The 24,909-nt window shown below is 36.6% G+C and overlaps 2 protein-coding genes across 6 annotated transcripts in view; one reads left to right on the forward strand and one right to left on the reverse strand.

The window, feature by feature from the left end:
- Positions 1-24,909, reverse strand: part of zetaCOP (COPI coat complex subunit zeta) — a 257,001-nt gene that overhangs the window by 184,964 nt on the left and 47,128 nt on the right. The window lies entirely within an intron of this gene.
- The window catches only part of lovit (loss of visual transmission), a 166,565-nt gene that overhangs the window by 82,795 nt on the left and 58,861 nt on the right, over positions 1-24,909 (forward strand). For 3 of the 5 annotated variants that reach the window (XM_067094865.1, XM_067094870.1, XM_067094868.1), the window contains exon 1: positions 19,088-19,275. The exons of 1 other annotated variant lie outside the window; for it this stretch is intronic. The gene's annotated coding sequence lies outside the window, so the exon portion shown is untranslated. Of the gene's footprint in view, positions 1-18,501; positions 18,594-19,087; positions 19,276-24,909 lie in introns of those variants that run through there. One more of the 5 variants, XM_067094867.1, reaches the window with a different exon arrangement.

The following is a 24,909-nucleotide window of genomic DNA, read 5'->3' on the forward strand; positions in this document are numbered from 1 at the left end:
TTCTGTTTTAGATTCGGCGTTCCGTGATCGTTGACAGTTTTGGCGTTTGATGTAAATTATGCGATTTATGTAAACCTAAATTCATAACTACTAGTAAGCCTTAACGATGAATCCCTCCATCGGTCATCCTGGCTTGCGATTTTATTGCAGTACTGGATTTATTACCGTCCGAAATCGCTGCCGGTTTTGACCAGTCTGGGGTCTTTGGTGGGTCAAAGTTACAGCCTGCAGCGGGTCTTAGGAGGGCCCGACCCCCCGCGATGACTATACGGACAAGCTTTCAATCGAACCCCCAAGACTTGACTGGATGAAGAAATTCCTCGCACGGGTGAATTACGACCGTCCATGAAGTACCAGAACGAAAAGATCCAGTTGTCATATTCTTTTTCTCTTCGTCTGTTTGTAAGATGAGTCGTTTCTTTTTTTTTTTTGTAGAGTTTCAAGTTGCTTAAGCTGCACTTAGTTTCTTAAGGAGAAGCTAAAATTTCAAGTAGCTTTTTATGAAGCAGCTAAAAATTAATTATTTTTAAAGAAGTAACTAATACCATTTTTTTGGTAACTAAAATTAAATTTTTTATGAGGTAACTAAAACTGTTTTTTTAAGAAGCAACCAAAACTACTTTTTTAAGGAGTAACTAAAACTATTCTTTTAAGAAGTAGCTAAAATTCAAGCTTTTTTAAGAAGTAACTAAAATGATTACTTTAAGAAGCAGCTAAAATTTTAGTAATTTCCCTAAAAATGTTCATATCTTTAGTTGTTGTCTTAAAAGTATCTAAAATTTAATTTTTAAGAAGTAACTAAAATTGTTCTATATTTTTGGTTATATTCCTGAAAAAAATAGCTAAAATTTCAGTTATTTCCTTACAAATTTTCTATATTTTTAATGATTCTCTTAAAAATTAGCTAAAATTCCTTATAAGTCTCCAGAGGAGTTCCAAAAATTTTATGGATATTTTGATTTTTTTGGTTTTTGTTTACGATTTTGTTATAAACACGATCTTACTGTATATTCGACCAAGCCGGGGGCGTCACAAGATATTCAAGGAGGAAATTTTGTAACTGCAGAGAACAAGTACATATATATATATATATATATATATATATATATATATATATATATATATATATATATATATATATATATATATATATATATATATATATATATATATATATAATATATATATATATATATATATATATATATATATATATATATATATATATATATATATATATATATATATATATATATATATATATATATATATATATATATATATATATATATATATATATATATACACGTGTATATATAAAATGGCATCCTTAAGGTCAAAAATAATCTTGCTTTGAACATGAATAAAATTTGCATCAGACCTAAGAAGTGGTGGGAGGGACAATGAGCAGCAATGGGTGAGAGAGTAACCTCTGCAAACCTAATGCGAACTAAAACTAGATTATTTGATTTTACCGCAAAATATAATTTTTAAAAGAACGGTCCTACATGAACTTCTTCTTCTTCTTCTTCTTCTTTTAACGTGCTTTTATTCCCATTTTTGTATGGTATGAACAAAATATGTTATTTCTAAGGGTAACATTCATCGATGGCGTTCCTACAAAAAAATTTATCATCATATTTTTCTGTTTACTTATGTAGCTCCGAGTAACCAGTTCTAACTAGCTTACGAGGAAATGTACCTAATGGACAAGCACATTAGCTTGATGAAATATTTATATGTATCATGCAGATTGCGGTATCAAGGTCACCAAGCTGTTTTATTGTCTTAATAGTTAATATTTATACCCCCTCTTCTGTTGTTACATTTTCTAATATTAATGTAATAGTAGTCAGCCTTAGCGTCTAGCATAACATCAATTACGGTTATTACTCTAATAACAAGAATCATCGTTACAAGGACCACACGCTACCAATGTGTTTGTCCTAAAATTTGTACAAAAATAACCACTGAAATTAAGAGAGAATGGAGACTATTTCAGAAACGAAAACTGAGAAGCAGTACAAGAAGTCAAGAGTATTAGCTCTTTTAACCCCAGCATAAAGGTCATATTCATAAAAGAAAGATAAAGACCGTTTTCATCGGTTACTAAGTTTCAATTTTTCTCCAATTTTAGTGTTCTGTGAAAGAAAACTATTACGCCGTCTTTCTCTGTCCGTCCGCACTTTTTCTGTCCGCCCTCAGATCTTAAAAACTACTGAGGCTCGAGGGCTTCAAACTGATACGTAGATCATCCACCCTTCAATCATCAAACATACCAAATTGCAGTCCTCTAGCCTCAGTAGTTTTTATTTTATTTAAGGTCAAAATTAGCCATAATCATGAGTCTGGCAACGATATAGCACAGGCCACCACCGGGACGTGGTTAAAGTTTCATGGGCCGCGGCTCATGCAGCATTACACCGAGACCACCGAAAGATAGATCTATTTTTGGTGGCCTAGATTATACGTTGTACAGAAAATCAAAATATCCATAAAATTTTTGTAACTCCTCTGGAGACTAAAAAGGAATTTTAATCTTAATTCCTCTTCCACGCGCCATCATCCTACCCATCTAAACCCGATCTCTTTCGCCAGCTTGTGTGTGAGAGAGAGAGAGAGAGAGAGAGAGAGAGAGAGAGAGAGAGAGAGAGAGAGTCCTCTTCTCCCCTCTGTATCTCTTCCACATTATCATTTTTTCTATCAATTGTGTTGGTAAAGCGGCCCCACGCGGGACCGGCACACGCTATCATTCTTTTGGGGGTGAGGCGATATATTGGGTCATTTTGTGTGGAGATTCTTTTGTCTAAATAGGAAGGATACTCCCACATGCGTCCTTATCAAGACACTTATATTAAGGGATTGACAGGGTAGGGAGACCCTTTTTAATGAATTATCAGCCACGTCTTTCCTCCCGAGAAAAATTTCATCGTTTCAGAAAGAGAAATCTTGACACAATTCTCTCCTCCAAAAAGGTTTCGCAGGCTTTGCTTGTTTGAAAAGAACACGTTCTTCCACTGGTACTGTCTTATAGAAATAAGTGGGAAATGGACATTCTTATTAATAATATGTTTCCGATTTACATGTCTATAAATAAATGGTGATATACTCACTGCCCATAATAATGTATATATTTATCTGGCCGTCTTTTTCTTGATAAGTGTATGACAAGCTTCCTTACTTGAGAGATATGTTTATATATTAATAATTATGCATTTTTCCATCGTTGTTTGTCTCAGGACAGTCATTTGTACTGTTTTTCATAATGTAAGCACATTTTTATACAACCAGACTGATCCCATTTCTGCTGCAGCCAAAATATCTGAAAATACACAGACTAATCCTTCTAAAACTATATTTAAGATCTCTGAATCTATTCAAAGATCACCTGTTTAAAACCCTTGAAATCTCACAGCCTTCCATCTTGGGAAACTGCATATTAGCATTGTCAGGTGCAAGTGGCTATTGGAATAGAATGGAATATAGAATTTAGGCCTAAGCACAAGCGCTGGGACCCATGTGGCCATTCAGCGCTGAAAATAAATTGACAGAAGAAGGTTTGAAAGGTGAAGCAGGAGGAAAACCTCGCAGGCGCACTATGAAACAATTGTTAGGGAGGGTGGAAAGTAAGATGGAAGAAAGACTATGAACGGAGGTACAGTAAAAGGAATGAAAGAGGTTGCAACTAGCGGCCGAAGTGACGCTGCAAAGACCCGTAAGTAATACCTACAGTGCACCACGTGAGGTGCACTGACGGCACTAGCCCCCTACGAAGGCAAGCGGCCATTAAGCAAACTCCTGCATCAGGGCTCTGACCTTTCTGTCAGTAAATCAAGCCCAGAGAGCCCGTTGTCGTTACCGTTAGGTAAGCTCTGGCTGATTTCAGAACTGCAAAAATTGTGAGAGCATTACATTTCCTGATCTTGAATAATATTCTAAGACATTCAGAAGTGCTGAAGTGAAAAGCTGTTATCTAACACAGTAACAGAACCGAAATCTGTACAGCCGAGGTACATAAAAGGACAAGTTAGCTGTTCTGATTACGCTGCACAGCGACCAAGTAGACAGTGAAATTCCGTCAGTTTCTCCATTCAAGGATAGATGAACATGATTTCCTGCTGATAAAAGCCCCAGATCTTATTTAAAGCAAGCCAGATTTCTATTACAATCTAAAATATTACTTTTTAAGCTAACTGGTTTATTATATCCAGTCTCGGCGTTCAAGCAAAAGCAGATGGTAGCTGTTAGTTTTACTTCTGTCACTGAAAATACGTTGTCTATTCAAGTTTAGCTTACGTTTCCATCATAATTCTCCCACTGAAACGACCTGAAACACAAGAGAAGGCTAACACGAAAAACAACAGGTAGGCGAATATACACATCCTCATTTTAATTGCCCCGTAGGTCGCTTCAATAGCCGCCTCCTCGTGATTGATTCCTCTCACGTGTGTCAAAGTTTTAAAATATGGCAATGAGAGAATGTTGCCATTGTTTCGATGAATCATCTGGCCGCCTGCGTATCCGACATTTAAGAACATTTATTCCCTTTGGTCATATTGAGAATCTGTGACAGATTTGATCATCACTTACGTAGTAAATTGTTGCAGCTTTACGTCTATGTTTTCAAGCTAAATAGGAACAAAAGAAACATTAGCTAATTGCAAACAAAGGATAAGATATTTCAGTCGTTTGACATTATTTGCGATGCTTATAAAACTTTTATTAGTGTTGTTGGGGAATAGAGACAGAAAACAGTAAGAGAGACAAGAATTTAAAAAATGCATAAATGTCCATAGCATGACAAAAATTCTGGTATTTCCAGTCCTGTTGGGCTTCCATTTTCATACCGCCTCTCCAAATGCTCTAACTCTGGTTTCCAACCACAAACGTTAAGTCTGACCTGGCACGCGTACCTACAGAGACATATAGATGGTGTTTTTCGCGGTAACTGCTCTAATAGGACAGGAATGAACATAATATCAGTAAAAAGATAAGTATATCTTAGTTCAACCAGACCACTGAGCTGATTAACAGCTCTCCTAGGGCTGGCCCCAAGGATTAGATTTATTTTACGTGGCTAAGAACCAACTGGTTACCTAGCAACGGGACCTACAGCTTATTGTGGAATCCGAACCACATTATGACGAGAAATGAATTTATATCACCAGAAATAAATTCCTCTAATTCTATTATATCATCAACCGTTATAAGACATAAGATATAAGATCCGAAGGCAAATTGAAAGATACAAAGTATGAGTAATATGCAGCACCTCTTCTTATAATTATAACATACTACAGGAACACATACACAAAACCAAATTGTCCACTTAAGATACAAAGTATACACACACACACAGTACATATGCACACATATATATATATATATATATATATAATTATATATATATATATATATATATATATATATAAAAACCAATGTATATATAAGTGTGTTTGTGTGTGTATGCATCCATATATATGCATATATATATATATATATATATATACATATATATATATATATATATATATATATATATATATATATATACATACACACACAAACACACTTATATATACATATATGAACAATCTTACTAAAAGATCAGTAACAAACAAAACAAACACAAAAGTAAAACCATACAGGAATCGCACATGTAGATTCTCCAATCAAAATTTGGACAACAACATCAAAAGAGTTTAATCACCATCCTCATCCCGGATCTTGAAGGGAAAATCTTTCTCTTGTCTCCAAGACAACGATTACCTTACGAGTATTCTATAACGCCTTAACAAAAAAAAAAAAAGTAAAAAATCCAGTTTTCTGTACATCGTATAATCAAGGCCACCAAAAGTAAATCTATCTTTCGGTGGTCTCGGTATAACGTATGAGCCGCGGCCCATGAAACTTTAACCACGGACCGGTGGTGGCATGTCCTATATCGTTGGCAAAAGCACGATTATGGGTAACTTTAACCTTAAATAAATTAAAACTACTGAGGCTAGAGGGCTGCAATTTAGTATGTTTGATGATTGGAGGGTGAATGACCAACATACCAATTTGCAGCCCTCTAGCCTCAGTAGTTTTTAAGATCTGAGGGCGAACAGAAAAAGTGCGGACAGAAAAAAGTGCGGACGGACAGACAAAGCCGGCACAATAGTTTTCTTTTACAGAAAACTAAAAAAGCAATTTTACGTTCTCTAAAATACACGAATGTCTGGTAATGCAGTTTCTAAGTTTAATGAGCTGCAAACGAAATAATTTGGAAAATGTGGCTCGAGCAATATAAGATTTTAATGCTCTTGACGGTAACCTTTACTGTAAGACTTACCCCTTATTCACCTTTCTCTCTCTCTCTGTATTTCCTTTTACCTTCTCTTCTTCCTCATGAACACCATATTCTTTGGAAGCTTGAGTTGCAAGTCAACGGCCCTTGTGGGCTTGTTCCATATGAACAGGGTTTACCTTCAGAATAATAATAATAATAATAATAATAATAATAATAATAATAATAATAACTACTAGTTGTGAATAGGTGATAAGTGAAATGCTTTATCAATGATCTGCGTCAGTGCTGATAAAAATAGCACGATCTATTCAAAGAAAAAATTAAGTGAGAAAATCTTTCAGTTTACCATTACAATGATGTTAAGGGCATTCCTGTCTGGAAACTTCTTCAGATCTTGTATACACTTGCTTCTCTTCATGGCTGTTACGAGGACTCTCTCTCTCTCTCTCTCTCTCTCTCTCTCTCTCTTCCCAGAATTCGAGCCCATGCCAACATCTTGTTAACTATCTGTACACTGTCCTCTTGGATAAGGAAGAGTCCAAGACGGGCGTTATGGCTGCCCAAATCAAGCACAGACATTACTCAAATGGTGGGTGATGTGATTCAGGAAACACAGAGGGCGGCAAAGAAATCCATATCGCTCATGTAAACGATATGCATAATGGATTAAGTCGACTGATACTTGAATTTACATCATCGCATAAAAATTCTCGTGACAGAATAAATTTATCTGGAGCATTTACTCACTTCACTACTTTTGACACACACAAGTAACTCCTTACTTACCACTTTACAATGAAATAAACACACGTCATTAACCGTGAGGTGACTAATTTAAATTTGAACAAGTACAAAATGCTCCTAAGTTACTTCGGCGCAATCGGTTTTCTGTACATCGTATAATCAAGGCCACAGAAAATATATCTATCCGAAAAGAGATTTATCTTTCGGTGGTCTCGGTATAATGCTGTGAATCTTTAACCACGGCCCGGTGGTGGCCTAGCCTATATCGTTGCCAGATGCACGGTGATGGCTAACTTTAACCTTAAATAAAATAAAAACTACTGAGGCTAGAGGACTGCAATTTGGTATGTTTGATGACTGGAAGGTGGATGATCAACGTAACAATTTGAAGCCCTCTAGCCTCAGTATTTTTTTAAGATCTGAGGGCGCACAGAAAAAAGTGCGGACGGAAAGCCAAAGCCGGTACAATAGTTTCTGTTCAGAAAAATGAAATTGATTTTATAATATATCGAAAGATTTCCATATCGGTAATGGACCATCCATTAAGAACAAACTCGTCCAGTCTATGCTGTGGACATCACTCCTAATTCAATCAGCATTCCATTCAGAGTTGTTCTTATCTTAACAGTTGGCCAAGATTTCTCTGTATGTTCGTCAGTTTCTGTCAATGCTTCAGCAACTATCTAAATGCCGTGGAAGCTTCATGCATCACTCTCAGAAATTTAGTTTGATGATAAGTCACTCATTCCTGTAAGTTCTGTGTTACAAGTCCTTTGACAAAGCATACATCTCTGGATTACTTGAGAGAGAGAGAGAGAGAGAGAGAGAGAGAGAGAGAGAGAGAGAGAGAGAGAGAGAGAGAGAGAGAAGGTAGGACGCAACAGTATCCTCTTTTCAGAAATCAAATTTTCAACCATTTTCAGAACGAAGGGAAACAACCAAATTAACGATAAAACATTTCAAACATCAAGGGTAACTTTATGTGACGCACCACAATAAAGCAAAACGATTCAGTAGTAACTATCACGAACAGACACAACTGACAGCGTTTGCTTTTAAAACATCACGTCAAACAGAGTGTCATCGTAACGTTTCTAAATCAAGCGTCACCTGAAAAAAAGACAGCGCCAATATTTCTAGCCCGAAATCTAATAAATTATTCTTCGGAGCGGGACACAACCTCATATGACGGGAACGTATAATGGTTTCATGTTAAAAATTCTGTCACTTATTACGAGTCCCTTTCTCCCTACTGTCAGAATCATTTCTTTTGAATTCGCAACAATGGCTCGTAGTCACACATCTGTATACAAATGTACGTGTTAGTATTGTTGCTGTTACAGTATACATTCACATACAATCACATACACACATATATACAATATATATATATATATATATATATATATATATATATATATATATATATATATATATATATATATATATATATATATATATATATATATATATATATATATATATATATATATATATATATATATATATATATATATATATACATACACACATATAAAATCCACTGGTGCACCAACAAATAAAGGAACACAAATACTCTACCATTTGGTCAACTTTGAGAAACGGAAAGCACCTCCAAAGATTGTTTGGGTGATCAGTTCACTGTACACTGTTTCAGTCTCAAATGTTCCCTATCCTGTTTCTCTGGGCGTTCTGCAGGGGCTCAGACGAGGAAGAACTTCCATTTTTACTCCACAAGATCCTTCAAAATTTCCTTTATCTTTCCTGCTCTTTTACAGGTGCCAGCAAGGACACTGATCGACTGACTGGCTTCTGCTGCCTGACGTTACAACAACAATGGGCAAACAAGTTAGCATTTTCATTTCTGACAAACAAAGCAACACCATAGAACTACAGAGGACGTCTACTACAATTATGATTAGGTCACTGGAGTTCAGATCCTGCAAACCAGGCTAATATCTATTTCAATACATATAAATAACTGTCGCCGGTAATATTTGTTATATTTTACATATATTTCTTTCGTCCAATTTTCCCGTTCCACACCACATTCCGCAGCCTTTAATTACTTGTTTAATTACCTGTCCACACTGACACAGTATTTGGTTTTCATATTAATAATAATAATAATAACTGGTCAATTTACCTGCTGTGGCTTTATCAAGTGTTATAATGAATCCCTTAATATTCTCCACCACAAAATGACCTCGTCGAAAACACGCTCTGAGTCTTACCTGTATTCCCATAAATAATATTTTTTTAATCTCTCTCTCTCTCTCTCTCTCTCTCTCTCTCTCTCTCTCTCTCTCTCTCTCTCTCTCTCTCTCTCTCTCTCTCTCTCTCTCTCTCTCTCTCTCTCTCTCTCTCTCTCTCCGCTGTGGTCTGTTAATATTATCTAATTCCCTGAGTGACGTTAAAACATTTTACCATCTAGAATTCTGCCGGTTTCACCTTCAAAAAAAGGTCTTGAGAGAGAGAGAGAGAGAGAGAGAGAGAGAGAGAGAGAGAGAGAGAGAGAGATCCCATATTCTCCTCACCATACACGACAGGCGCCGTGGTCACTGAAGCGAATATTCTGTTGGAAGAATAGACAAGAACACTTGCGGTATTTCATTTCTGTCCGTTTTTTCACCTGACAGTTTCAAATAAGATAGTGAGCATAGCATTCGTACGTGACACAAGGAAGAGGAACCTCAACGGTGGTTGGTAGAGACGGGAGGGCATTTCTCCGAAAGCGGGGAGAGAGAGAGAGAGAGAGAGAGAGAGAGAGAGAGAGAGAGAGAGAGAGAGAGAGAGAGAGAGAGAGAATCAAAGTCAAAGTCAAAATCAGAATTCTTTATTCCATTAAAAATGGCTATTACAGAGAGAGAGAGAGAGAGAGAGAGAGAGAGAGAGAGAGAGAGAGAGAGAGAGAGAGAGAGTAATGTAATTTCCCTGTTACCTAGAAAGGGTACGATAGGTGTTCAACAGAAGCAATAATAGTAAAATTTGGAAAATCAGGTAGAAGCAAAATCGCAAATGTGGACCCCGACGCATCGCAGCAATATAATTCAAAGATAATTTATGAAAGTCTTAGTTTGTTCCTCATCAGAAGCAACCACATATAAAGTATAAATAAACATCCAGAAAACCAACTGAAATATTCCCTGGAAGTAAATTTCAGTCCAAACGCTACTTACGTTACTATTCACGGATTCATAGATTTGTCCACTGGAAGTACCAGTGGCATGAAACATTGACACGGAAAAACAAAACTTAATAACGAGGTTAAAATCATTCATGGACTGAACCAGAATTTTCATACATATTAAAGACCGTTTCACAACTCTTGGTAAAGCAATTGCTTTTTAATTCCGATTTCTAATTCATAGTAGACCGGTAGCCTAGCTATTTCAAAGGAGGTAGAGCATCTTGAAATGAAAATAGAGAAATGTCATGATTTAGTTTTTATAAGAAACATTGCAAAGAGACACAACAGGTTGAAGGAAAAAACTTTCCTTAGACATCTAAAACACTGGAGTTATTTCTAAAACAATTTAGGAAACAGAAAAGAGACTCGGTTAAACACACTAGTACAAAAAATGATAAAATGTAAAAAAAAAAAAATAAAATGAAATTATGAGAATGGAAAGACATTCTGAAGTTATTCTTTATTAATGACCTCCACATGCATAAAGATCGTTTATGTATTTGGAACTAATTGTAAGAATATTTTGTAGTAATACCAGATATCCTTATACCTTGGAGCACTGATCTTAGATCAACCTGATAATACAAATAAACAATGCATTAGTTCTCGAACATCTCCCAAAGATATCAGTCTATAAAAACAGGCCCCAGAGATCATGGTCTCGAACGACTCAGGAAGACGCAAGGACTCGAACGACTCAGTGAAATACAAGGTCTCGAAATGACCAAGACAAATCTCGAACACCTCACCTGAGATAATGGTTTCGAACATTTCACCCTAGACAGTTCTCGAACGACTCACTGCTCCCACGGCCTCAAACAACTACCAATCAACTATGAATTAGTAATTGGAATTCGTAACGAATTTTCGTCACGGTAAATGAAAACGTCTTTCATCTCTACGGCCACTTGGGAGCCACACGAAGCGGAGTAAAGACTAAATACATAAATGAATAAATAAATAAAAATTGGGGTTACTGCCAACTGAAACAAACTTCAGCGGTCTGCGTGGCAACGCCAAGAGAGTAAGAGCAAATAAGATTCCAAAAACTAGGTTTTGATGATAATAAGCGTATTGAGACGCCAGTTTCTTCCGTCAACAGAGAAGCAATCATTCCTAATTGTGTCAACTGCATTCCTGTTCGATCTTTCTTTCGCCGCGTTCAAATCTCAGTTTCTTCACACTCCTTTCGTTTACCTAGATCCACTCCTCGTCCGCCTTTTCCCGATCTTACTTTGATCAACATTTCTCTTCTTTCTTCTCGGAGCCTCAGACTCCTTTATTTAATTCATCTCTTAACGAAGCGAGTGACATTCGCCCCAGCGTCACCTCTGCTCAAGGCTCATTTGACGAGGGATCTCGTTGTCCCCTGACGCCCCTCTAGAACGCGACCTGGAAATAAGAAGTCATTTGCACCAGGCGAAAAACATCGCTCACGTCGCTTAGGAAGATTCGTCTCGACTTCAGATCCGGGTTATGAAATCATATAAGGCTGCTGCAATCTGGATTAAAACCCGCAGATTCGGCGCGATTGCGAATGTGTTGCTGATGAACCCCTACATGATGACGCCTCAGTTAATCTGATGACGGCGAGGAAACGGAATTTTATTTTTCTTCCGCTGTTTTTCAACATGTTGATGTCCTTGGATATTACAGAGCTTAGTTAAAGCTAACATGTTATATCTAGCTATCTGAAGAAGACGTATGATCAAATAATATATATATATATATATATAATGGTGGTTAGTCTACTGTGATGGGTAGTAGCCAGAGCTCAGAGAAAGGCATGAGGCTAGCAGCCCCATCCCAGAAAATTTGTTAAAAACTGGGAATTTAACACCCCCAGAGCTTCCTATTTTAAGGGAAGAAAGGAGTACGTGGAATTTTTATATATATATATATATATATATATATATATATATATATATATATATATATATATATATATATATATATATATATATATATATATGTGTGTGTGTGTGTGTGTGTGTGTCTGTATTTGTGCATGTTGTACGTATGTCAGCTCGCTTGTGTGTTTTCTAAGTTATACAAACATACATTAAATAATCAAGAAAAGAGAACCAAACCAACACAACCCGGTCTATTTAGAAACAGGAATGCGTAAGCAACAGAAAACAGAACTTGATCGTAAGCTTCCTGCGACTACCGTTTCAAGCGAAGACATAAACAGCGCATCAAACAAGCCAATGAGAAAGCACCGTGGGACCCCAAAAGCCCAGAACGAAAGATACGAAAGGTTTTCGTCAAAGATTCCATTGTTTTGCGGGCAGGATAGAGAGAGATAATAGGGCAAGTTTCGCGAGGGCGGGGGAAAAGCAATAAAGTTGGTCTGAATTAACTCAGGAAGACCACATATCAATTGTTTTTCGAGGAAATTCCTGATAAAGGGGAACTTAGGAATAATGGACGGAGGTCACGGAACAAAGGAAAGGAAAGGTTAATATGTTCCGTTTAAATTGTGAATATGAAAACAGTTATTAATGAATTTCAATCGAAGGGATCCTCATTACTCTTGGTTTGATTAAGGTAGCAAAATAAATCTGGAAGGTTTGTCCAAATCTTCTGCATCTGCCCTGTTACCTTCCATGATGGCAGGGTAAATAAAGAAGGTAGATGGGTGTAAGCAAAAGATCTGGAAGAGAGAGAGAAGCTTTGTGTTACCACGGGTTGTTGCTTGCGCAGCCAGTGAATATCATCTTTGGGTGTACTTCTCATATCGTCTAGATAAACTAGCAATCCTGGCTAAATCTCTAAACTACACCAACAGCTGGCATTATAACGTGACGACGTTGTATCGGATATGAAGATAAGAGATAATATTAACTGATAAACGCATTTATTGCCAAACAGGAATAGCCGAGGCAATGCTGACTAGAATTAGATTTATGGGCGATTCGAATGCAAAAAACTACTAACTGATTTCACTGTATATATATTTCAGGAAATAAAATGAAGCAGGATAGGAATTTGCTACCAACTAGAAGCTCTGAACACGGATACTCAGTATTCTTTGCATGGATCTAAAACAATGGGGCTGAGGAGGTGACTAACACAAATTACAAGTGACAATTCAAAAACGCCAATCCTGAGACCAACAAATCATTCAGTAGCTTTAATGATCTTTTAAAACCTCCAGGATACGAACTGCAACGGGTACGAGTCTGCAGCAGAACAAAACCTTTTAAATGTTTCAAAACCATCACCGAGTGGAATACCACAAGTCAAGAGGGATTCTGCATCTGAACTTGGTAATCTTGCATTTCTGAAGGAGGATGGTAACACCATTAATATAGCCTTGAAAATTTTAAGATTATTTGACATACGTCACGAAAGGAGAAAGACCCGTTAACCGATTCGACATCTGATGCGCGATTGCACCATCGCTTGACTCCTGAAATTACAGGTCTTAATCAAATAAGATCCTTTTGACTCCAGAAAGGGCATTAACATTTAAGTAAGTTTAGGACACACGGCTGAGTTCTTTCGGAAAATGCCTTCCATACCAATAAAATTCAACGGACGGAGAGTTAAATATATCTTCTTTTTAATAATTGGCTGTATTCGTGTTAATATGCGAATGATTAGTCTTCAATAAACAAACACCTATCAATACAGACCATCTTTCCATCCCGTGAATATATTGTCAATAATTCACATTTTTATTATCTGATGCCTCATATAAAGAGAGCCCAGAATAAAACAATTATCAGCAATAACAACAGGAAGTAATGTATTTATTATTTAAACGTACCACATAGTGAAAATACTTTCCCTCGCGACGCGCGCCTAGAATACGAAAGTCTAATGCAGAGAAAAAAGAAAAGACAGAAATCAGAAGTAAAAAAGAAATAAAGTTATATTCAGTTCTCAAGACGCCTTTGTATGCATGAGCTCCTCGTACTTCCGCATACTAAGAAGCCTCCATTAAGTTTTTTCCACCTCTTTACAGAAATTATATCACCATCGCATCTAATTCCAGGTTACGTTGTGCTAAAAGGCTTTACCGTGTAACGTAAAGTCACCGGAACAACATCGATGATGGGAATGAATAATAGTATGTGTTGTGGAAAGCTTATGTTATAAGCTACTGACACTACAGCGCTGGTTGTTGAGATTAACCAGTTTTCCCCGGCTTTAGCTCATCGCTGTTTCGGTTAACCACTGTTCACAGGGCTTTAGCTTTTTGCTGTTCCGTTTAACCACTCTTCACAGGGTTATAGCTCATTGCTGTCCCGTTTAAATCATCCTCGCAGCGCCATAGCTTATTGCTGAGCAATTTAAACATACTTCAAAGAGCTTTGGATCATTGCTACTGTTTAAATAAGCCTTACAGAGCTCTAGCTCACTGCTGCTCAGTTTATAAAACCTTTGTTGGCTTCACCTCACTGCTAGTCAGTTTTAATGATTTTCATGGCACTGCTACTGAGTTTCAACAATCCTCAAAGGGCTTCTAGTTTACTGATAGTCTGTAAACATGCTAAGTGCTTTACCTCACTGCTACTGCTCAGTTCAACAAATCTTCACAAAGCTTTAGATCACTTTTACTGTCTAAATAACCTCACAGGACTTGCAGTTCGTTGCTACAGTTTCCAACACTCCTCACTAGGGGTTAGCTCACTGTTCTCAGGTTAAGCATTTCTCATGAGGATTTAGCTCATTATAGTTAGTTTGGATAATGCTCAAATGGCTTTGTTCACTGTTGGTTGATTAAAACAATCCTCAAATAACCTTAACTCACTACCACTCAAAAGAATCCTCGCTAGGCCGTGGCTTTTTGCTGCTCAATTCAAAATGATCTCCATAGGACTAGTAGCTCATCAGTTCAAACAATCGATACAGAGCCTACCTAGCTCACTGCCACAACCTACCCAGGGTTCTGACCCCTCGTTGTTTACTTAGAAAACTAATCCTCACAGAGCAAAACTAGCTCACTAATCATTATAAATAATCCTCACAAGGAATCAATTCATTGTACGTCAGCTTACACATTCCTCAAAGGCATTAGGAGCTCATTGCTGCTTAGTTCAATCCTCCCATCGCTGTACGAACAGACAGAAACGCTTCCCCTGATTGAGGGAGAATTCGAAGCAGTGGTAGGAAGCGGCGCCTTGGATGATGAAGCCTTACAAACTATGTCAGCTTATTGCCTGGTTCAAAGTTGCGTCATCTTATCTCGGCCGGGGAAATGGCTGCCATCACGTAATTTCTCTCCCTCCCACTCGCTCGCTCTTTATTTATTTTGCGTCCACGAATTTATTTAAGAGAGGATGCATCTTCGCTCTCATTCTCTCTACTTTGGTTACTGATTATTTGCTTATTTATTAATCCTGGAGAAGCCATACTATTTCTCTCACTCCGTATAATTAGGCATTTATACATTTATTTATTTAACTACTGGTTTTCTTTACTCAGGTGGTAGTAAACCTTCTCTGGAAATCGGTGAATAAATTAGGCTGCGCTTATCTACATTACACCTTGTAAGATGTCAAAATAAATGACAAGTCGTTTTGGACCATTTAAACCTCTATAACGTCGCCTTAATAGCGGAAATATGTCAATTTTCGAGGCGTTTTATGGCTGTGAAATTCATTTTCACGCAAGGCCCCGGGCCATTTGCTCCATCGATTTTCCTGTGTTCTTATTTGGTTCGATGATGCCAGGGAGACTATGCATCATTATGTAAACTTGCACGAGCGTTTAGCGTGCGCGTATGTGCGTGCGTGTGTCTGTGAGCGTAAGTGTGTTCGCTTACGGGAGAGGGAGAATGTGTATGTGCGTGTGTGATATATATGTAGGCATGTATATATATACATAATATATATATATATATATATATATATATATATATATATATATATATATATATATATATATATATATATATATAATGTGTCTTTAATGTGTCTTGTGACTGCTTATGAGAGAGAGAGAGAGAGAGAGAGAGAGAATAATCTATCATTATCCACAAAATAAATCTGGTGACCTCCTAGACCAAAATCTACTGTAAATCAGAAAAAGAAATTTGCCCACAAAAGAGCAGATTAAAGAGTCAAATAATTCTTTTACCAGGTGTGCCATTCTCTTCCAGCAGCAATGACACAACGCAACGAAATGACCGACGTTTACCGGTAGGGAAAATTAAGCTATAGGAACGCCGCAAGCCAAGATCAGAACGCGCGCCGCTAAGTGGCAATTCTTACGTAGCTGCGTCGCGGTTATTAATATTATACACTATTCATTTAATCGTGTGGTTCCTGATTTTTATAAGGTACCTTTCATTCATCAATATATACAGATGATTCGTGAGTCCTACGACTTCATTCGTGATTACTTTGCGCATCTGATTCACGATTCATGCACCATCTTCAGTTATTCACATGCTTGATTCCTATTGCAGCCGCGTCGTGGGTCGTAAAATTATTCATTATTTATTTAATTGTGTGGTTCTTGATCTTCACATGATCATCTTTCATTCATCAATTTATACAGATGATCCGTGAGTCCTACAACTTCTTCCTGATTACTTTGCGCATATGATTCATGATTCATGCACCAATTATTACATTATTCAAGTACTTGATTCCTGATACATTCGACACCTGTCACTGTTCGCTTAAGCCGACGATTCGTGTTTTATTCTCATCTTTCACTTTCAAACTGCGCTGATGAATCATGAGTCATTCAACTTTTCATTATTCATTCACGTCCATGATTCATCATTCATTTACACGGTTGATTCATCTTCGTTTATTCACGAATGTAGTTGATGTTACGATCTTACTGAGCACCTTTGTATATTATTTAATCAATGGCATAATTGAGAGAGAGAGAGAGAGAGGATCCCTTGATGTAAATTAAACAAGATTCCAAAAGACGAAATTAAGTAATCTACAATTACGTGAAATTGTAGTACTTTTACAAGCACAAAATAAATTATATATATATATATATATATATATATATATATATATATATATATATATATATATATACAGCATATATATTACACATACACACACACACACATATATATATATATATATATATATATATATATATATATATATATACATATATATATATTATCAAAAAGTCTCCAGCAATCCCATCAAGTTTCTAATATATTCAAGATATCACGCCTGCTAATTCATCACCCATACGGTATCGGTTCTCTCGTTTGCACTCCGCTAGACTAGAAGACTTCCCTATTAATCAGCATCTTGGTCTCCAGATAAATGAATGGGGGCGTTGCTTCAGCGAAGGTCCGGTAAAAAAGTGATCTTGGTTTATTAAAACTATCTTCCGATGCTTTCTTCCAGTTAGCAGAAAGTTAACAGACGAAATATGAAATGAAAATCTAATGGATAATAGATTATGCAGAAAGTAATTAATGATTAGAAGCAGGCAAAACTTGTTAAGTGATAACGTTATTGACATGTAAAATCCTTCCTTTGTATAATTGATGTTGCTAACATAATTATAATATAAATTGCGTTTATACCTTACGCACCTGATCAGCTCTCTCTCTCTGACCATAATTAATGCAGTTATAAACATCACGTATAATAATATTTGCCATTGTATTCCTACTCACGAACTATCACAAACATATTTCTCAGTTGCCATTTTAATTTAGATTTCTTATCGATCAGTATTGTCTATAGTTCAGTCCACTTACCACGCTTGACATATCTCACGAATCCTTACCATATCTCGAAGCACGTTCGGCAAAGGAACGTATTATTTTTTTATGGCATGAAGCCATTACAATCTTTCTGTCTATCTGTTTTATCGGTGACGTTGACCTCTGATGTTCGGATGCCTGTCTAAAATACAGATAACGTTATCTCGTAGGATATCTATAAAATTCCTGTCATTCCTATTCACATAAAACCTTCCAGGTTATCTGCCTTCCTGGCTGTTTTCTTCTCATGTCATTGACCTCTGATGTTGTAACGTCAACCTAACACACGGATAAATTCATCTTTCTCTCAGTCGCTCTCTCTCTCTCTCTTTCTGTTCTGCTTCTTTCCTGTTATTTTCGAAACGCGCAGCTCATTCCCTCGACCACAAAGAAGCCCCACCGTAGGAGCACTAAGAGGCTTAGAACGCCATCATCACTTCCCCCTTCCCCTTTCCCCCACCTCCTCCGACAATCCATTGGACCCCCTCCCCCGCCAAAGGGGATCCACTAACCCGTCTCCATCTCCCCATTCCAAATCCTCCCAGCAGCTCGACCGAGCGATAGAGTGCTTCGGTACTTTGGTCTTGGTCACTTCTAAAACGCTGATTGCCAATTTCTTCTGGAACCGGATCTTGCGCTTTCATCGAAACTGTTTCCTGGTTAAGTTTTGGGGTTGTTTTCCCAAGCGGGTAACGTTGCAACAACCAAAATATAACTAAAATTATTACCATAAAGCATTGCTAATGATAATGCTTCTAGCGATCATATGGAATTATCGCGACTAGTGGAATATCTCAGTGATCATTTTTCTTCAATCTTGCTATTTTTCCGAATGATGTACAATGTGATCAACTAACGATAATTTTCGCTGTTCTCGTTGTGCCAAGCTTGCATTTTTCAGGCTTCTGAAACTCATTATTCCAGTTATCTCTTTCTTCCGTCTTTAACCAATTAATTTCCATCTACTTCTGCATATATATTACCGACCTTGCTCAGTTATGACACGCTGATCACCTCTGCTTTGCTTCCCCCCATTCTCCCTCCTTTGCACTCTCTCTCTCTCTCTCTCTCTCTCTCTCTCTCTCTCTCTCTCTCTCTCTCTCTCACCCACCTACCTCCCTCCATCTTCCTTTGGTTCACCATGAACTACTTAACATCTGCTCAGTGCCATGTCGGTACTCGGCGGCGTTGTTTGTCCGAGGGTCACCTGTCTCTTGTTTACGGTGCGCTAATGTGTTGTTGACTGTGATAAACCGAACGCCGGATAAATGGAATTACGTCCGGAAACAAATGCCGCGGATTTCCTATTTAATCAGCGCTGTTTTTAATGACCTTGTTCGTGTAAGTGGAAGTCTGCTGTTTGTGAGTTTTTTTTTGTGTGTGAGTGTTTTGTGTTTCTTTTCTGAAGCTTTTATGTTCTGTAAGTGTGGTACTGTTTTTTTTTTTTTTTTATATTTCAGTGAGATATATTGATATCAAATATATTCTACAATTATCCCTGGATTTTGAATTACACTCTCTGCGACTGTATTTTGCATTCCGTGAACTGTTTTCGTTACCGGAATTTGCAGGATCGCCGAGTTTATTTTGGAATTTATTCAAAATACATCCAAGCAGTGAAGCCCTTTGAAAATCGTACATGGATTTTGGATCCTGGATACTGAATTTTGCTCTGTGCTAGGATGGAAGGTTCACTCGTTCTTTGAGGAAGCAATCTCGAGGTTACAAATAAGAAAAAAAAAAAAGCCGCAGCGTGACATACTGTGCTTAGCTTTACTGAAGATCTGTTTTCCTTGATGAAATGCTCACTAAATGCTACAGGTGTATAATGAACCAAGGAAAATTGTTCTGCTTCACAAGTGCCAAAAATGTACAAAATTAAGTCACTGGACGTCTATGAAATTATCTTTAGCCACCGAAGATATATGAGTTACAGATTAATCTTTCTGTTTTGTCAAACAGTCACTAGCTACTGAAGTTATAAGAAACCGAAAATATATTGTTTTGTGAAACAGTCATTGGACGCTGAAGTTACCGGAACCACAGAAAATGTGTTCTGTTTTGTCAAACAGCCACTGGACGATGAAGGTTACATATTACATAAACCACAGTAAATATCTTCATTTTATGTTTGTGAAATGATGATTCACCTGATAAAGTTCCAATAGGCAAAACTGTATCTCTGAAGATTTGAGCAAAGCAGTGATAAAATGACCACTTGCGGCAACGAAAATAAATTTTAATAAACAAAACTCACATCTTTGAAAAGTTGTGATAAGATGATGCCTTTTCAGTTACAACACAAAACTAAAACTGTTGTATTTCTGGCTTAATGTTAAATAAATCTACTGTTGTGATTAGCGCAAAGGGAGGAATGTCATCAACTAAAATTTAACTTTTTCTCCCTGGAGTGATCTTTGTGAAATTCTCTCAAGTTTTTCTTCTCTTTTGCTGCATCAAGAAATCACGTGTTCACTTCTAAACCATAAAAACCATCAAAAACATAGTAAAAACATCTCATTTAACTTCTCATGTTCAATCAGCCTACCTGTGTCTTCGACTGACGCCTAGTTTTCTTTTGTTTCATATGCGGTCTGTGTATATGTGGCTATGAAATAATTTACTTCCAAGCGCTCGTAAAACTTCAACTAAGCAAATGTAAAATAAGAGGTGAGTTTCAGTAGCTGACTCGTATTGCTAGACAGAAAATATAAAACAGAAACAAGATATATAAGAAACGGACTAAAATTAACAATTATTACATGCAAACTGGAGAAAATACCAGGCAAATACCAGATAAAAAGAGGAAATACTATAATGTTTTGGAAACAGAAGAATTACCAAAATAGCTCCTGCGAAATTGAAGGAATATCAAGAAAACACTTGAGAAACGAACAGAATACCAAAACCAATGCGAGAACTAAAGAGGAATTCTTGTGAAAATAGGGAATATAAAACAATACCTGCGAACTTCAAGGAGTACCGAGCAAATACCTTTAATTTCAGAATATGCCAAACAAATACCTGAGAATTTAAAAGATTACCAGAAAAATACCTGTGAATTTCAAGGAATACCGGAAAATTACCTGTGAATTTCAAGGCATACCGGAAAATTACCTGTGAATTTCAAGGACTACCAGAAAATACCTGTGAATTTCAAGGCATACCAGAAAATTACCTGTGAATTTCAAGGACTACCAGAAAAATACCTGTGAATTTCAAGGAATACCAGAAAATGACCTGTGAATTTCAAGGAATACCGAGCAAATACCTCTTAATTTCAGAGTATGCTAAACAAATACTTGAGAATTTCAAGGAATACCAGAAAATACCTGTGAATTTCAAGGAATAACAGGCAAATACCTGTGAATTTCAAGGAATACAAAACAAATACCTGAGAATTTAAAGGAATGCCAGAAAATTACCTGTGAATTTCAAGGAATAACAGACAAATACCTGTGAAATTCAAGGAATACAAAACAAATACCCGAGAATTTCAAAGAATATCAGAAAAATACCTGTGAATTTCAAGGAATACCAGAAAAATTCCTGCGAAGTTCAAGGAATAGAAAACAAATACCTGAGAATTTCAAGGAATAAAAAACAAATTACCTGAGAATTTCAAGGAATACAAATAAAATACCTGAGAATTTCAAGGAATACAAAACAAAAACCTGTGAATTCCAAGGAATATCGAGAAAATCCTGTGAAATTGGGAGAATAGCAAGCAAATACTCTTGAAACAGAGCGAATTCTAAGCAAATACTGTAAAATGGGGGAACACCTGTACTTGTGGAACAGACGGAATACTGCGCAAACACTTTGGAACTGACGGAATACCAAGCATACACCTGTTAAACTGTGAGAATATCATGGGAGTACCACGCAAATCCATCTTGAGACTTGGGGAAATGCTATGCAAATATACCTGTAAACAGAATGAATACCATGTAAATGTACCCGTGAAATTCCGGGAATATCATGCAAATATACACGTGATTCTGTGGGAATACCATGCAATATACACGTGACACTGAGGGAATGCAATGCGAATATACCTGTGAAACTGTGGGTAGGACAAGCGAATATACCTGTGAAACTGTGGATGGATCAAGTAAATATTTTGTGAATGTGGGTAGGGCAAGCAAATACACCATGTGAAAATTTTTGGGTAGAACAAGCAAAGTTACCTTTGAAACTCTGGATAGCACAAGCAAATATACCTGTGAAACTGTGGAAATATCATGCAAATATGCTTGTGAAACTAAAGGAACATTTCGCAAATACACCTGTGAAGTATCATGCAGATATGCTTGCGAAACTGTGGGAACAGTACGCAAATACGCCTGAGAAACTGTGGGTAGACCAAGTAAATATACTTTCGAAACTGAAGGAAAACCAAACCAAACTAATTTCAAAACGGAAGGAAAGCCAAGCACACACCTCTGAAAGTGAAAAATGCCAAGCAAACGTATGTGAAACTTCAGGAATGACAAGCAAATATACTGTACACTTGTGGAATGGACTGATTAACAAATAGCTTCCGTGGAACTGAGGGAATACAAATTAAAAAAACGCTAAAAACCAGGGACAGCCAAGGGATAAAAGGCAAACTCGTGCAAAATTGAGGGAACACCAAGTAAATATCTGCGAAGCTCAGGAAATACCAACTAAATATGCTTGTGAAGCTGAGGGAATGCCAAAAGTGAATGAATGCCGAAAAAAATCTGCCTGTGAAAACTAGTAGATGCCAAACAAATCTACCTGTAAAACAGGTAGTTGCCAAACAAATACACGTATTAAAATGGGCAAAGGGCAAACAACTACCCCTGTCAAAATGAGTGCATGTCTAGAATATAACTCGCCTATAAACTAAGTAATCACTTTAAGCTATACTTATCTAGATCCGGACGAGAACTGGAAATCTGAAGACGAAGATTAGATGTATGTTGCAACGTAACAGATACACACAGTCAAAGATGAAAGGTAGATCACGCAACAAGTGACTTTCCTGGATTATTCCCTCAGAAAAGGATTGATTAATCAGACCAGTGAAGGATCTATGTGCCAAAAATATAAAAGTGTTATTTCTGTCATCATAAAGAACTAGGGAGGTCTTATCCTTCCCAAAATAGGCCTACGTGGAGTGTACTGTAGTGGCAAACAGTATTGTGACAGCGTTCGCAACGCTTGGCCCAATAAAGCATTATGATTCAATTGTTTGGTTTAGCTATGCTATAATCGTGGAACAAAATGGATACTACAGCCAATTAGCTATCGAGTCAAAACCTAAACAAGCATTATGGAATACAGTTCATAGCCAGAGAGGGAATTCCTTTGCAAAGTTCTAAATCCTTCCCATTCGCAGTCTTAATGTGAGTGATATTTTGCGAATTTTTTAACAAGAATTTACTACACATCAGAATATTAAATAATTCCTTTATGCTTTTTTTTACACATGTATGAGCGTCATCTTCATCATCTTTCTCTCTCTTACAAAATTATTTACAATGAAACGAGCTATTTTGTAAATGCCATCATTATCATTATTATCATTCGATACGTACAAAGATTCATACACAGCAAGTTGTAAAAGCAATTTCCTCAAAACACGATTTACATATATTTTATTTAAAATTAATTAATTAATTTATTTATTTGTTAATTTATCTGTTTTTCTAATAACTGATCCCCTCTTTCTGTATCCTTTAACTTCTGTTACTTCTCTCGAATGAACATCATATTCTTTGGAAGCTTGAATTTCAAGTCAATGGCCCTGTGGTCTTGTTCCATGTTAACAGGGTTCATCTTCTGAATAATAATAATAATAATAATAATAATAATAATAATAATAATAATAATAATAATAATAATAATAATAATATAAAAATTCCGCCAGAGAAAAGTAAATAAGATAAACCGAGTAACATGAAAAGCATTTTAAATCTAAACGTCATGATACTCCCTAGTCAAGGGGCAGATGTTGAGCCGTCAACAAGAATGGTGATAAAGTGATATGCGAAACTGGCACAATACTTTATTTACGTCAATGAAATAACAAATCTAATTTCATTCTGACTTTTACAAGTTACTTATTCCGTATAACGTAAATGATCATCTTCTCAATCTAATAGGTCAATAATCCGAAATATGAAGCAAGGGTAATGAATACAGATCCCCGTAGGCGGGTAGAGCCATCAGTGCACCTCACGCGGTGCACTGTAGGCATTACTCAAGTTTCTTTGCAGCGTCCCTTCGGCCCTTAGATGCAACACCTTTTAATCCTCTTACTGTACCTCTGTTCATATTCTCTTTCTTCCATCTTATGCTCCACCCTCTCATAACAACTGTTTCATAGTGCAACTGTGAGGTTATCCTCCTGTTACACCTTTCAAACATTTTGCTCTCAATTTCCTTTTCAGCGCCGATTGACTTCGTAGGTCCCAGCGATTGGCCTTTGGCCTAAATTCTGTGTTCCCATATTCCAGTGAACATTGATCCTGTATGAAACCAGATTCTGAAAACCTGTAATAAAATTTTTTTCTTTATGACACTACGAACGTGGGCGGATTTTCAGAATATTCCGTAGTTTGTTTTATCTCTGGCGGTAATATGCATAATCCTCTTAGATGGACTCAATATTTTCATAAGATGGAAAAATAAATTGTTGCAGATAATCCTCCACTAACATGAATCTCTCCTTTCATAACACTATACATAAGGCATTAAGTCTTATCATATAATGGCAAAAATCTGCCAAAGCAGCAATAAAACGGTTAGAAGCATATAAAAATATATATATATATATATATATATATATATATATATATATATATATATATATATATATATATATATATATATTAACTTTATCACATGCACAATTGTTCTGTGCATTAGTAGAATTACTAAAAGGACCTCATTCAAACATATATGTATATATATATATATATACATATATGTATATATGTATAT

This window comes from Macrobrachium rosenbergii, chromosome 51, assembly GCF_040412425.1.
Source record: "Macrobrachium rosenbergii isolate ZJJX-2024 chromosome 51, ASM4041242v1, whole genome shotgun sequence".
In the NCBI taxonomy this organism is placed as follows: domain Eukaryota; kingdom Metazoa; phylum Arthropoda; class Malacostraca; order Decapoda; family Palaemonidae; genus Macrobrachium; species Macrobrachium rosenbergii.